Source organism: Periplaneta americana, chromosome 6, assembly GCF_040183065.1.
Source record: "Periplaneta americana isolate PAMFEO1 chromosome 6, P.americana_PAMFEO1_priV1, whole genome shotgun sequence".
Classification (NCBI taxonomy): Eukaryota; Metazoa; Arthropoda; class Insecta; order Blattodea; family Blattidae; genus Periplaneta; species Periplaneta americana.
Window position 1 is genome coordinate 123,571,110 of NC_091122.1, and position 14,702 is coordinate 123,585,811.

At 36.0% G+C, this 14,702-nt stretch overlaps 1 protein-coding gene across 1 annotated transcript in view; it reads right to left on the minus strand.

The window, feature by feature from the left end:
* The window catches only part of LOC138701701 (suppressor of cytokine signaling 7-like), a 50,064-nt gene extending 39,000 nt beyond the window's left edge, over positions 1–11,064 (minus strand). The window contains exon 1 of the mRNA XM_069828882.1: positions 10,595–11,064. The gene's annotated coding sequence lies outside the window, so the exon portion shown is untranslated. The remainder of the gene's footprint in view (positions 1–10,594) is intronic.
* Between the last annotated feature and the right edge of the window lie 3,638 nt (positions 11,065–14,702).

Below are 14,702 nucleotides of genomic sequence, written 5' to 3' on the forward strand. Positions count from 1 at the left end.
AAGACCACAGTTTAGGGTAATAGATGACAGATGCATGGCAAGGAATACTACGTACTTAAATCTTGTCAGAGGAACAGAGAACTCGTACAACAAAACAGTCTTGATTTTACAGTATTTGTACAAAAAATACAGCTAAATGTCTGATATGGGTTATGAGGAAGAGCAGCAATAAAGTGATATTTGGAAATGATGTCAAGCTGCCTGCTGCTTCTTTTTTGTTCTTCAGCTCAGGAAGCGGGAACGTGTGTGACCTGGCTAACGAATTCATTGGAAGTACAATAAACTAAACTACTATTTCCTGGATGCGATTCTTAGAGAATGTGTTCTCAGTAAACGCTTGTGTACAGTTAACCAAACAATCGTTCCTGGAACTCCTCTTAACACATTCCTAAGTTGGCGTACGGAGGCTTGCGATGGGTGAAGGGTCCACGTATCTTGGAGGAAAGTGTGCTTATTGAGTATTCAACTAAATCGGCGAGTTTTCAATTTCATATTAATATATATTATTTTAATATTAAGTGTTCTTTCATCACATGTTGAAGATTTTCATTACCTATTCTGAAGGAAAGTATGCTTACGTATGGTCTACAGTTAAGAAGGCGGTCTGATATTTTATATTCATAGTGTTTCACCATGATTATGTCTCGTGACCGGAATATTGTACGAAATGGATATATAAAACTTGGAAGTTTATCTTTTGAAGAGGTGGAGAAGTTCAAATATCTTGGAGCAACAGTAACAAATATAAATGATACTCGGGAGGAAATTGAACACAGAATAAATATAGGAAATGCCTGTTATTATTCGGTTGAGAAGCTTTTATCATTCAGTCTGCTGTCAGAAAATCTGAAAGTTAGAATTTATAAAACAGTTATATTACCAGTTGTTCTTTGTGGTTGTGAAACTTGGACTCTCACTCTTAGAGAGGAACATAGGTTAATGGTGTTTGAGAATAAGGTGCTTAGGAAAATATTTGGGGCTAAGAGAGATGAAGTTACAGGAGAATGGAGAAAGTTACACAACACAGAACTGCACGCATTGTATTCTTCACCTGACATAATTAGGAACATTAAATCCAGACGTTTGAGATGGGCAGGGCATGTAGCACGTATGGGCGAATCCAGAAATGCATATAGAGTGTTAGTTGGGAGGCCGGAAGGAAAAAAACCTTTGGGGAGGCCGAGACGTAGATGGGAAGATAATATTAAAATGGATTTGAGGGAGGTGGGATATGATAGAGAATGGATTAATCTTGCTCAGGATAGGGACCAATGGCGGGCTTATGTGAGGGCGGCAATGAACCTCCGGGTTCCTTAAAAGCCAGTAAGTAAGTAAGTGTTTCACCATGAAACCAAATGTTAACACATTGCGGTAAAATGTGTTATGAGGCACTTAGATAAAACAGCGACATCACTGTTTTCGAGTTTTAAATTTTAGTCTATTCTCGACAAGAAATAGCCTATTTATTAAAAAATAAGTTTATTAGTACTTATTTAAGAGTGCTGCAATAATGAATCAATCATTATTTTCTGGGGGAAAGAATCTGCGCAACAGCCATTTTTTCACAATAAATCTAAAAGAATCTGGTCGGAAACGAAGTCAGGTTCCTTTTGGTTAACAAGTCGTTTAGGCTACTTATTATGTCTTATTTCGAGCGAAGTATTTAATATAATTATTTTAATTTCGTAATAACTGGACAGTTGTGCATTGTAATTGAAATTCCTTTAGGCGATAGGGGATGACTTTCTAACCTAATTGTTACACACGCATCTTCCTATGTCATCGGTATGCAACGGGCAAGATTACGAGGTATAGACATACGAAGGTGATAGTAACGTAGATATACGATAGATCGCGCCCACATCGCTGTTAGTGTGTTCACAACTTTCACCACAACATTACCACATCAAATTTCAGCTGGTTTTACACCCACAGCTTAGATATTGACGCAAGTAGTTGGGTATTCGTAGTGTTAAGTTATACTAGATACCTACAGTAATCTAAAGATGTTGGCCAGAAAATATTTTGGCCCTTACTCAAATTTAAATAAAAGTAGCATATTTTAAACAGCGTTGATTTTTGTTTTATGAACTATTGCGATATTTTGCGATCTGTAACTTTGGTATTCTTAAGGGGTTGTTTATTTAAGATCATTAAGACACACATTACCCTTCTGGAATATGCATTTTCCAGACACTCGGGAGGGAATTAAACTCAGAATAAATATGAGAAATGCCTGTTATTATTCGGTTGAGAAGCTTTTGTCATCTAATCCGCTGTCAAAAAATTTGAAAGATAGAATTTATAAAACAGTTATATTACCGGTTGTTCTGTATGGTTTTGAAACTTGGACTCTCACTTTGAGAAAGGAAGAGAGGTTAAGTGAATTTGAGAATAAGGTTCTTAGGAAAATATTTGGGGATAAGAGCGATGAAGTTACAAGAGAATGGAGAAAGTTACACAACGCAGAACTGCACGCATTGTATTCTTCACCTGACATAATCAGGAACGTTAAATTCAGACGTTTGAGATGGGCAAGGCATGCAGCACGTATGGGCGAGTCCAGAAATGCATATAGAGTGTTAGTTGGGAGGCCGGAAGGAAAAAGACCTTTGAGGATGTCGAGACGTAGATGGGAGGATAATATTAAAATGTATTTGAGGGAGATGGGATATGATGATAGAGACTGGATTAATCTTGCATAGAATAGGGACCGATGGCGGGTTGCTTAAATGCCATAAGTAACATTATCAGATGGCGTCACAAATACCTACACTTTACAGAAAGAAAAAATGCAGGGTTGACGAATTCACTGTGCATGAAGTGGAGAAAAGATTAGGGTTTTCTTCCCGTAGCCATAACCGTAAATAAAAATGCAAGTTTATTATTAAAATATGGACTTTAAGAAGAACATATTTTTAGTAAAAGTGTGAATTTTCTTGTAAAAAATGGGAATAGGCCTATGTCTGTGAAAATATTTTGAAATATACATAATATTGTATCTATGCATGCGTTTTCGCCTACAAATTCAATCTCTCAATTGCTAAACTTACAGTGACGTATACATTGACGTTTTTCAACTTAAAACTATGCAAATAGAACCTACAAATTTTTAACACATTAAAAAGTAATGGCAGGCCTACTTCATATTATATTGGTCACTTAAATTTAGAGATGATTAGAGGCAAAGAGCTATACCGGAAATGAGTTTGTATTTAATTTGTTTAAAAATAGAGCACAAAACTATCAATCACTTATATCCGTTTTGCGTCTGTTGTAAGCCAAGCGTCATCTTTTCCGAATCGTAAGTCATACACAATATGGACACCACGCCCAAGAAGTGAAATTAATTTCTGGCCATGAAGCGTTGTGTAACAGCGTTTAGGAGTAAGGGTAAAAGGAGACAATGGAAGCAAGCCTATTAATATTTATTTCCTATTTGTCATAGAAGGTTACGGAGGTTTTGTATGGACTTCCGAGGCCATATTAACAATGTAAATAGAAGGTGTTCTAAATGTTATTGTCTGTAGAAATAGTTTATTGTCTTCACGTTTGTACTCGTATTTGTGACTATACGAAGATTTAAGCAATGATAAAAGGGTTCTGACCTTTGTATGCACTTCACAAATCAGCAGATCTTGTCAAACCATCACCGAATGCCTTATTCTTAAATATTCCTCGTTTGGTCAGCTTATAAAAGTGTCTTCATTAACAAAATTTTGTTAATAGTTATATTAACTGTAATGATAATACTTAACCATCATTATTAAATTTATAGAAAGCTTTCATTTACCGTGGTTGCTAGTCATGCTCTCTCTCTCGTCTCACGACAGAGGGGTGCAAATCCATAGTCTATTGCGATTCTTCCCGGACATCATCATAATCATCATCCTTCTTCTTCTTCTTGAGAATGGAAACTATGCGGTTCCGAAACGCCGAAGAAATTTTATTATATTTCCATAACCTCGAAAGTTAATCACGATTTAATAATATTGAAAGACTTAACAATTATCATAATTTATTTAAAACAGTTTTTGTGTACTGTTTTGTGGTTGTTTTCATGGTCTGCTTCCAAGTACTGTGCTTTTTGACCCATTATGTCTTTTCTCTGAGAATATCATACAAAATTTGACCTTCAAAACTAATTATGTGGCCAACACAAGGTCACTGGCAAAACAATATAATATAAGCACAGTCTGGTATATACAGTCACGAAGTTTGAGTTGTTGAGGGTACTAGGAACAATAGACTGTGCCGGTAGACTACTATTTCGCATTGTATGTAATGAGGCGACAGTAGCGATCCTAGTGGTTAGCAACTGTCTATGGATGCATATTCTTTACATATTGAGCTTCGTGACTGTATGTACTAGACTGTGATATAAGTACAAAACCAGAGAGAGAGAGAAGGAGAAATATCCTGTTTCAATGGCAGGAAGATAAATATCGATTGCTTCAATGTAAATCGAACTCCTATTTAGATTACACATTTTTGTAGTTTTTCGAAATTAGGCTACTGTTACCTCTTTCATTTACTTCTAGTACAATGCTTATCATCAGGAAAATATGGATTCTAAAATACTTGTGAGTGGATCTTGATGCTACGAAATGTTTCTGGATCATATTATTGTAAAGATACTGTATATATTTTTAATTAACCTTTTCTAATATCTATATTAAAAACTTGCCTAATCGTTTTGATAATAATTTTATTGTTGCTTCGATTACCCCGAGTACGTGACAAATAATAATATATCACTCACTACTCTTCTTTATTTCCCCCAGATACATATGCAACGTTTAGCAGAAAGTTGCGGAACAGTAAAATTTTGTATCGACATGCTCCCAAACTTTTTCAACATAGGGCTAGAATTCCAAAATCGTCGCCGCGGTGAGAACTAATAGCAAATGTTGAGAATAGAGATGAGCTCAAACGATATTTTCAATAGTATCTGTGATTTTTATCGGGGATTTTGTGACACTGGTAGATACATAGATGAAATATCCAGGAACAGTGAAATGTGAATACGATTTCTCTAATCTCTATGGATGCTTTTATTTACATCTTTCACAAATAATAACTAAGTTCCTTACATGCAACAGATCAGTGGTTTATATTGGAAAATGCAATAAATAAATAATGTACACATACCGTTAACCATAAATAAATATCAATCGATTCATTGGGTGCCAAAAATTAAGCTCTTGTGCCATGAGGTATATTGTAGCTACTGAATCAGTTGGTAATTTTGAAATGGAGTTGGGTTTGGGGAAATTGAGGTTATGTGACTGATTTCTATTTAGTCGTAAGGGTTAAGTTGACCACAAGTCATAAAAGCATCAGATAGTCAAAGAGTACTTAATATTCAATAAGTAAGCTTTAGTATTAAGTACAGCAGAGATCAATAGTGATATTTTGTCACAGACATTTCGCGTCTTCAGTCACAAATATCTAAATGACAGACACATATGTGACAAAATATCACTGTGATTTATCGGCAATCTCTAGTTAAGAATGATAGGGCCTGGATTCCATTGGGCAGTGTCTTTACTTCCTCATCTGATCGAAATCGCACTTAGCATTTTCTGCCTGAAATGTGTCACAACCAGAAACGACGATACTTGGTCCAAGGCCTAGAGGAAAAGCAGCACTGTTGCAGATGAATGAAAGTCACATTCATTCGATTAAAGCTGTACGTTGGAGCTCAAAGGGTTACGCTCGTAATTGTGATACGACAGTGGGATATCTCGGTGTCATGGAGTTAATTTGACAGCTATTGCAAGAGGGGTACAGCGAATTTTACCAGCAACTTAGCTGTCACTCTTTGGAAACACGCAAGCTGGCAATCGCTCCACTTTACAAGCTATTTAGGAATACTAGGAAGTCAAAATAGTTAAAACAATGATGAAGATGATATCTCGTACAAATGCCGGCAAGCCCCCCCCCCAACCCCGCTTTCTTCTCCCCCCTCCACATAATTCCATAGCTTAGCCGCTCTTGCTTGCTTGACTTAGTAGGTCACGCAGTTTTGCTGCTGCCGATTTCCAGCTAAATCTAAAGGGGGTCACGATATACGTATAGTGCGACAAGCAACCGTACGGAACAATCATTTCACAGGCCTCGATTTCAAAAGTTTAATGTCCTCGTACAAGGATTTTTATACCCCCCTCTCCCATTATATTTCTAAACTTTTTTTGTGGTAAGAGCGCAATTAAGGTTATTGAAGCCATAGGAAACACACAAAGATGTAACCCATCTTTATTTTAAATTACAATGAGAAAGATAATCCATATTAGGCCTACAGCTATTCTAGACAACAGAAAAAAAAAAAACAAGATAACAGCAAAAATGTGTATAGTGGGTGGAATTGCAATTTCATTACTTGTAACCAAGGAAACGTAAAATGATGAGACTGGCGATGCAATCTTACATAAAAAAGAGCAAAACATAGGAATTTAAAAATTAATATACAATACGGAATGACTATCGCAACGAACAAAATAAAACAAAACACATGCTCAAAAAAATGGCTTTCAAAGGTCAAGTAAAAGTACAGGCTGATAGAATGAAGTATCTTGATAAAATGAAAAATATACTGTACATTAATTAAAGAAGCTATTTCGGAATATTACATTGGAACTAATAATAATTACTTCCCTGTTCTGAAACTTGTGTCGTAGAGCGAAGACTAGAAACCCAACAAATGAAATTTCTCAGGCTAGCTGTCTCAAACAAATGAATAAAATTAGGATGAAGATACTAATAGGCCCTATTGCTGAGGTTACAGATCCAGTGCAAGGAGAAGATACGAATAGCTTTCTCAGAAGTAGACTACTAAAAAGTTATAAGCTTATTTCATTTTTGGTTTAAGAGACCAAATGCTTTGGTAAATTATTAGGTAGAATAACTTCAGAATTGTAACATTATTAACTTTACTACACCTGCATATACAAATAATGGGCCTCAACTATATATAAGTTAGGCCTAACTATTAAAAATACATGATGCAAGATCAAAAAGAAAAATCATCGTGGTCCAAGGCATCCTGCCTAGGACTCGCGTTACGGATTTCGCAGTGGTTTGAGTCCTCATGGGGGAAGAAATTTTCTCATGAAATTTCGGCCAGTGTACGGGACCGGTGCCCACCCAGCATCGTGATGCACTCAGGGAGCTACGATAGGTAGCGAAAAATCCGGTTTCGCAAACCAGCTATAACGGCTGGGGGATCATCGCGCTAACCACGCGATACCTCCATTCTGGTTGGATGATCGTTCACCTCTGCTTCGGCATCTGGACGTGAGGCCAGCAGCCGACTGGTCGGTCTTGGCCTTAATGGGCTGTAGCGCCATGATTTACTTATGAAATTACAGATGAGAGGAGCGAAAATGGCAAAATCAGTTTAAAATTTTGTGTTCCTGAATGGGCCATAAGATTTAAATGTTGAACGTACATGTGGTGGTGAGGTTCTGAGACTCATCTGACAGCTTCTCACCGAAAGGGATTTGATTATCGGCTTCTGAAATTCACGCAGTAATTTGTAATTTTTATACAGTAACGCAATTTTTTAATTACAGAGGCTGTAGACGATAAGAAGTTTACGATGGAGCAATTGAGGAATGAAAATTCTAGGGGAACCGAAATAACCTGACGAAATGTTCTCCACAGGTGTTACTCCGCCATAAATCACATGGGTTCTATCCGGGACAGAACCCCGTCGATGTGGCCAAAAGTCATGAACTAGCCTGCATCTGAGTGGTTTGGTAGAGAAGGCCTGATGGCCTTAACTCCGCCAGATTAAATCAATAAAATAAATATATCTGAGTTAAGATTTTATCGTGGAGGCCGAACAGCCCGATTACTAAAATAGAGTTGTTAAATTAAATTTATGCTTATGTAACTACCTTCATACAACTTTATAAGGGGGTCTGCGACATTATTTCATTAGTAGGTGTAAAGTCGACATAGTGTAATAAAGAGTGTATAAATTGACACACTGACATAACCTGCTATTTTTTTTAATGTCTGTTAGTTTATGTTCAAACATATACATATTACATTTTTCACTTTCTTACTATGCGAAATATGGAGGGAATAGGCTATGGCCATATTGTAAAAATATAGGCTAAATTTTTTTGGAAGGAACTATAGCGCTTTCAAGTATCTCCGACAACGAAAAATGTCACGCCTGCAATATACACAATTTTCACTACTAAACTGTGAAAGAAATTTAATTAATTCTCACTATTTGGGAATCACTTTATCGAGAATAGACACTTTATTAGGCTGAACAATAAAATTCAAAAGGATTGCAGTCAATTCCTTAAAAAAAATTGTTTATGTTAGCCTCACTGAAAGAAATACGCCCACTTCTAGATACAGTTTCGTATTTTTTTAAACCCAAGTTTTCTTGGTTTAAAAGACATAGGCCTAATAAAATTGCAACTTCTTCCATATAAAATTAATTACACGATTTTAGAGTTCTCTTACGTGTTTGATTTTCCGTTGCCTAGGATACATGGAATACGAACATTTTCGATTACGCAAACGGGAATTGAGTATTTCCTAGACATTGTGCATCACTCAGTTCCTGAAACTTGGCTTAGCGTAACGTCATTGGATCAATACCATTTCAAATATAACGTTCCATTCCAGTTGAGACACGCGTTCTTTTTTTTTCGTACTTTGCTTACCAAGAAAGACAGTACACCCGTATTTTATGAAATTTAGTGAGAATATTAAGTTAATAGTACCAGAATAATGTGATTTCTGATGTGGGTTAAGTAATAGCACTACCCGTCACAGCACTGTACTTAATTTTTTTTAGGGATCTTTTATTATTTTTAATTATTTGTCAAGGATCTTGGTGATATTTTCGTTACCAGTGGATGGCGGATATCTATCCAAAACCATCTACCGACCGAAATGCAAGGCATACTAAAAGTCTGAACTATCAAACCTAACTTGTCACATAATCGACATTACGAAAACACAAATCTCGTTTCTTAAATTTTGTAAGATATGTTGGCGAAAATATCACACTCATCAGGTCAGAATTATGCCCATTTGCATAGCACAAGATTTGAGAATTGGGTAATTTACCCGTACCGTCTCTGAAGATTTTGATCGAACATTAAACTTTCACAAATAGCGATACTGATAGTAATAATTGCTAAAAATAAAATATATATTTTGAGGTTAAGTAAAGTAGGCCTACTGTACTGAAATTTTTATGAATACTGTCGTAGTGAGTTTTTTTTTTATTAAGGTCAGATTGCGACTGCAGGAGTGTTATAGGCTACTTCAGTAGATTAAGTTTTATGAGTTTAAAACCAAACTCTGCGTTATTTTAGTTCGGTTTCTCCTAAACGGAAGACTTCCATATTGATTATGAGTCTATGTTGAGAAATTGCACGTCCTTTTGAAGTGTAATAATTCTTATACAGTTCTGAGAGGTGTTAATGGACCCAAACACAGTTCTTCTTAAAACTGTGAATGATCACGTGTATAGATCACGGCCTCGTGCCAACACCGTGTCTGGTGATCTTGCAATAGAACACAGACTGTACATAAGTGTTCCGATGTAAAAGCCCTCTCTCTCTCTCTCTCTCTCTCTCTCTCTCTCTCTCTTCTCCTGCCTTTCCCCTCCCTACCTCTTGCTAGCGCTCTCTCTTTCTCTCTAGATAACTGGCGTTCTGGGAACTGGGGAAAAAATTGATTTAAGAATGTTTCTCGAAATGATAAGTGACGTTTGGCTAGTTTTCAGAATTCGTGAATTATTTGAAGATGGCAAGAAATGCTAACGTGTAATGTTGTTTCACGTATTAAATGTTTTATCATCGTGAACTCATCTCGATAGCGTAATTGAATTAAATATTAAATTCATTAACATATGCTTCACTTTCAACTGTCACACAATCATTGTTCGTTCATTTCTTTTACAAACAAAAACAAGTTTCTAAATCAGTAATTTGTCTAAAATGAACCCTATATGTAATTTCTCCTTATTTATGAACGTATGCGATACTTTCAACTGTTAAAAATAATTGTTTTTATTTTTAATTCGCTACTCAGGTAAGATATTGGTTACCAAGACATTTTGTGATGTAGTCTCTTGTCTTCGGTAAATTTGTTTTATGAGATATAAATTACAGGCAGTAATAACTCTTTTAATTATACTTAACCGTGTTCTGTTTCAGTACAATCGTTGATAACGATAAAATTTAAACATGTGAGCATATTGACACATCGTAAACAATGTAATCCACTACAGAAATTATGAAAATGAATATAGCCTATTATCGTAATTATCGAAAGAGTTTTTTGCGCCTCTCCGCAAGAAACATATTAATTCGTTGTGCATTTTAATGTAAAACAATATTCACAAACGATAAGGCAATCTTGTTGCGATTATACAATACAACATGTATAAAATAATTATTTCTGCTTACATAACCACATTTCATCGGATTTCATGTAACCGAATTTTCAATAGTGAGATTATATTTTTTAGTAATGCGGTCCAGAAAATCTTACGTTCTCCTTAACTTAAAGTAAGTGTTTTTATTTTTTCTTACATGTATATAAGGCTACTTACATTTTAACAATTAACTGAAGCTGAAACAGTAGCGATCACGGCTAGTGGTCACTGCACAACACATGTCACTTGTATTTCCTTTCGACAAAGTTATGCGCACTAACACACGGTTATAAAAATTTACACTTGATTGTTAAACAGCGATTATCATAAATGCAGTATAAGCACTTATTCTGAAGGTGAGAAAATCTATACACACGTACGTAAGTCACTTTCCAAGGTATTTCTTCTGAGCGTGAAGCAAGCAAAGTGAATCTTCCTTCGAAAATACTTTCAACACATAAGTATTAAATAAAAAAAGTCGTTGAACTTGAATGGAAGTAAAAAAAAATACAAAAACTTGGCGTTATTACTTCCTTAACAACACGGCAACGCGTAAGTATGCATCTAGTAGGCCGTGCTCGATTCCGTCCTATCGACTCCAGGCCTCCAACGCTACTGACTGCAACAAGCGGGTTCTCGACTGAAGATAACCCATTCTTTCGCTCACGCCAGCTAGCCAGCCAGCTGTGAGGGGGAAATTTCAAAGCGGAGTAGGGGAATGTGGTGGGGAAATATGACAGAGATAGCTAACTAAGCTAAATGGATACATTGCCAGGAATCATCATTCCATGGCACGGGGCAAGGCCTCCTGTTACGATGCGCACGCATTCAAACAATAGTTGGAAATATATGTTTCTTACTAGTATCTGTGAAGAGAAAACAGATTTCATTTCTCGCGTCTTCTGGCGACAGGACGTTATATCTAAGTGCATGCACACAAAGCTGATATTCTGCGATAAGATTTTTGAAGAGGAGAATAAATAAGAGATTAGAAGTAAAGGAAGTCGTTTCTGAAGAAGTTCATGTCACAAAACAGGATTCTGACTGAAATTTGTACTGTTGCATGATGGTTTTTGCAAATATTACGTTAAGATAGATAACAATCGTCTTTCACAACTTGTGATTTTAAAGTCCAAAGTGATGATTTCCAAGTATGGAGTGAAATAATGTCAGTCATGGTTCATTTAATTTAGTTTTCAGATTTCGTGGTACCGTACGTCTCAAGCCAATACTAGCAAGTGTAAAATGTATCAATTATCAAACGTAACAATTCATGAGAAACGTGTTGAGGCATTTCTAGAATTTCTTTAAAATAGCAGGCCGCGATAATGCAATGCTAAGACGAGTTTAAGATGTTGCGTGGAACCATGGTCATGGGTTTGATTCGGGTCTAGAGCTTACATGTTTGTCCATTGTCAACGTGATGGTCTATATTGCAAGTTATTATATGGCATCACGATGATCCTATCTAAACCACAGAAGTTTTACCACGTGTCCATAGTATAAAGAAAAAAAATATGCTTACGCTAACCCTTGTAAGGCGAGTAACTTAGTTGGCAGAGGAACGGACTACAAGGTCCTGATTTCAATCCTGGGTGCTAACGAGATTTTCTCGTTATCAAAACATCCATAACGGTCCCGAGGTTCGCTTAGCCTCCTATCTATCAATTGAGTGCCGACCACACCACCTCATTCGACTTTAGTGTAAAATAAAAAAAAAGGAGGGGCTTAAGATAACTCCCTCTAGTGTAATGACGTGGAAGATATGAGGAAAGGCTTAATTTGCGTATTTTCATTTCATTAATTTAGACTTGTTGATATGTCGACTTCAAGAGAGTTTTTCCTCAGATCTAGTCAAGAGGGAGTCCGACATTTCGGTGCTGTGAGAATTTGTAATTTTGTGTTATTTCGAAGCATTTTGTTGAATTTCCTTCATTGAACGTAAGAAACTTTAACTCTGCTGACTCGATGTTTTTTTTTTTTTATATGTTCGATTCAGCTTCCAGTTATCACGTCACTTGCATAAGAGGTCAGAATAGTTACTGCCATTACAGTAGAACCTCTATTACCCGTGATAATGACGACGGTTAATCGAAAAATCCGTAGGCCTACCATAAAATACTGTATTTTCGTAAATTAAGTGAATAAGAGCTGAAGTTTCATAATTGCCTCCATGGTCTTATGTTTAACACTCTAGGTAGAGGCTCAGAAGTTCACTATTTAAGTTAGGTTGTCAACGACGTGCTTTTAAGAGGCCTTTTTTTTTTTAGGTCTAGAGCAGTGTTCCGCAACCGGTGTGCCTCCACAAGGTGAAAGGTGTGACGCGAACTTTTACCTGTTATTGTAAGAAGTTAATAAAATTAATTAAAATTAAATTCCTGTCTCTGCTGACACAATTAACCGCCCAGTTAGTGACATGGCCAAAGACATCCAAGACATTATGAAGGCTAAAATAAAGAGCAGTCAGAAGTTCTCACTTCAGATCGACGAGTCCACCGATATTAGCGGTCATGCACAACTTCTTTCCCACATTCGATACATTGATGGGGATGTAATTACAATATTTTTTGTGCAAACTGTCCGAGCGAGCAACCGGTGAAGAAATGTTTCGTATAACTAATGAATACGTGGTCCGAAATGAATTAACATGGGGGGATTGCATTAGTGTTTTAGAGATGGAGCCGCTTCTATGACAGGCTGAGTGAAAGAATTCATGGCTAAAATAGGCTACGTGAAGTAGGTCTATACCCTAACATACGGGCGACCATTGTCTCATTCACCGCGAAGCCATTGTTTTCCATCTCCTCTGAAAATTGTGATGGACGAAGTAGTAGAAGTCGTGAACTTCATCAAATCGCGGTCCCTAAATATGCTGCTTTTTTTTTTTTTTTCTGTTTTGTGCCAGGAAATGGGATCAGAGTACACTACACTCCTTCTACATTGAAATTAGAAATTCTCGAAGTGCCTTTGGAAATATTTTGATTGTCAATAAGGAGTGAATACCGGGCTATATCTGAGATGACAGTTAATATGTTACTGCCATTTTCAACTGCATAATATATGTGTGAACTGGGCTTCTCGAAGTTAACTGAAATTAAAATATTAAAGAGGGAGAAACTCAAATCCATCGATGAAGGAATTAGGGTTGCATTGTCAACGATTCTACCGCGGATCAGCCACCTGTGTGCAGCTAAGCAGGCCCAAGTATCACATTAAAAGTATGAGTAGAGTTATTTAATTTATATTAGTAATAGAAATGTGTAGAAAATACACATTTCTATTACTAATATAAATTAAGAGTTGATTTTTGTTTTATTACAGTAATAATAATAATAATAATAATAATAATAATAATAATAATAATAATAATAACAATAATAGTAAATTTGATTACATTACGTAATTATATTAGGAGAGTCACATCATACATTTTTGAGGGGATTAACATTTTAGTGCGCCGTGTTGAGTCTAGGCATATCTAGGGTGTGCCGTGATTAGAAAAAGGTTGCGGAACACTGGTCTAGAGGTATCATGTTGTAGATTTACATACTCTATAGTTCTATATACTTTATCCTTGATTGTTATTAAATCGCGTACAGTTGTAACATCAGTCTCTTATTCTGATGCGAGATGAGCCACAGTTTCTTTTTCTCCACATCATTCAATTATTTGCACTTTTTTATACTGATCACAAAAAAAAAAGTTTTCTTTTGACACTCATAGAATACATTTTATATAGAAGTTGAACATAACAGATTTTTATTAAACTTTGTACAGGAGTTACATATAGCATATATGTTTTGTGTACAAACTCTGATTACATCTGTATGCTATCTGTAGATCTAATTGTTGTACAAAGTTTCATAAAACATATTATATAGGAGAGAAGTTATTAATTTTGTCTCAGTGCACCACTTCTAAAAGGACAGTTTCTCTCATAGAAACATAATCAAACTTTGTAGACAAAAATATATCCTACCTGTAACTTCGGTACAATGTTCTATAAATATTTGTTAGGTAGGTGAGAAGTTATTAATTTTGTCTAAATGCACCCGCTATAAAGGGATCGTGTTTTTGTGCAAACGTAAATAGAGTTTGTATAGCCTACAAACAGTAGCCTATGTGCCGCCTGTAAGGCCTGTATAAAGTTTCATAACAGAGAATGCAGAGAAATTATTAATTTTGTCCTGCTACTAGATTTGCGTTCTGGTTTGTTAAGGTTAGATAAAAATGTGTCCAGTACATTTTTAACTTGATATTCGATGTCATATGAATAATTTCGCAG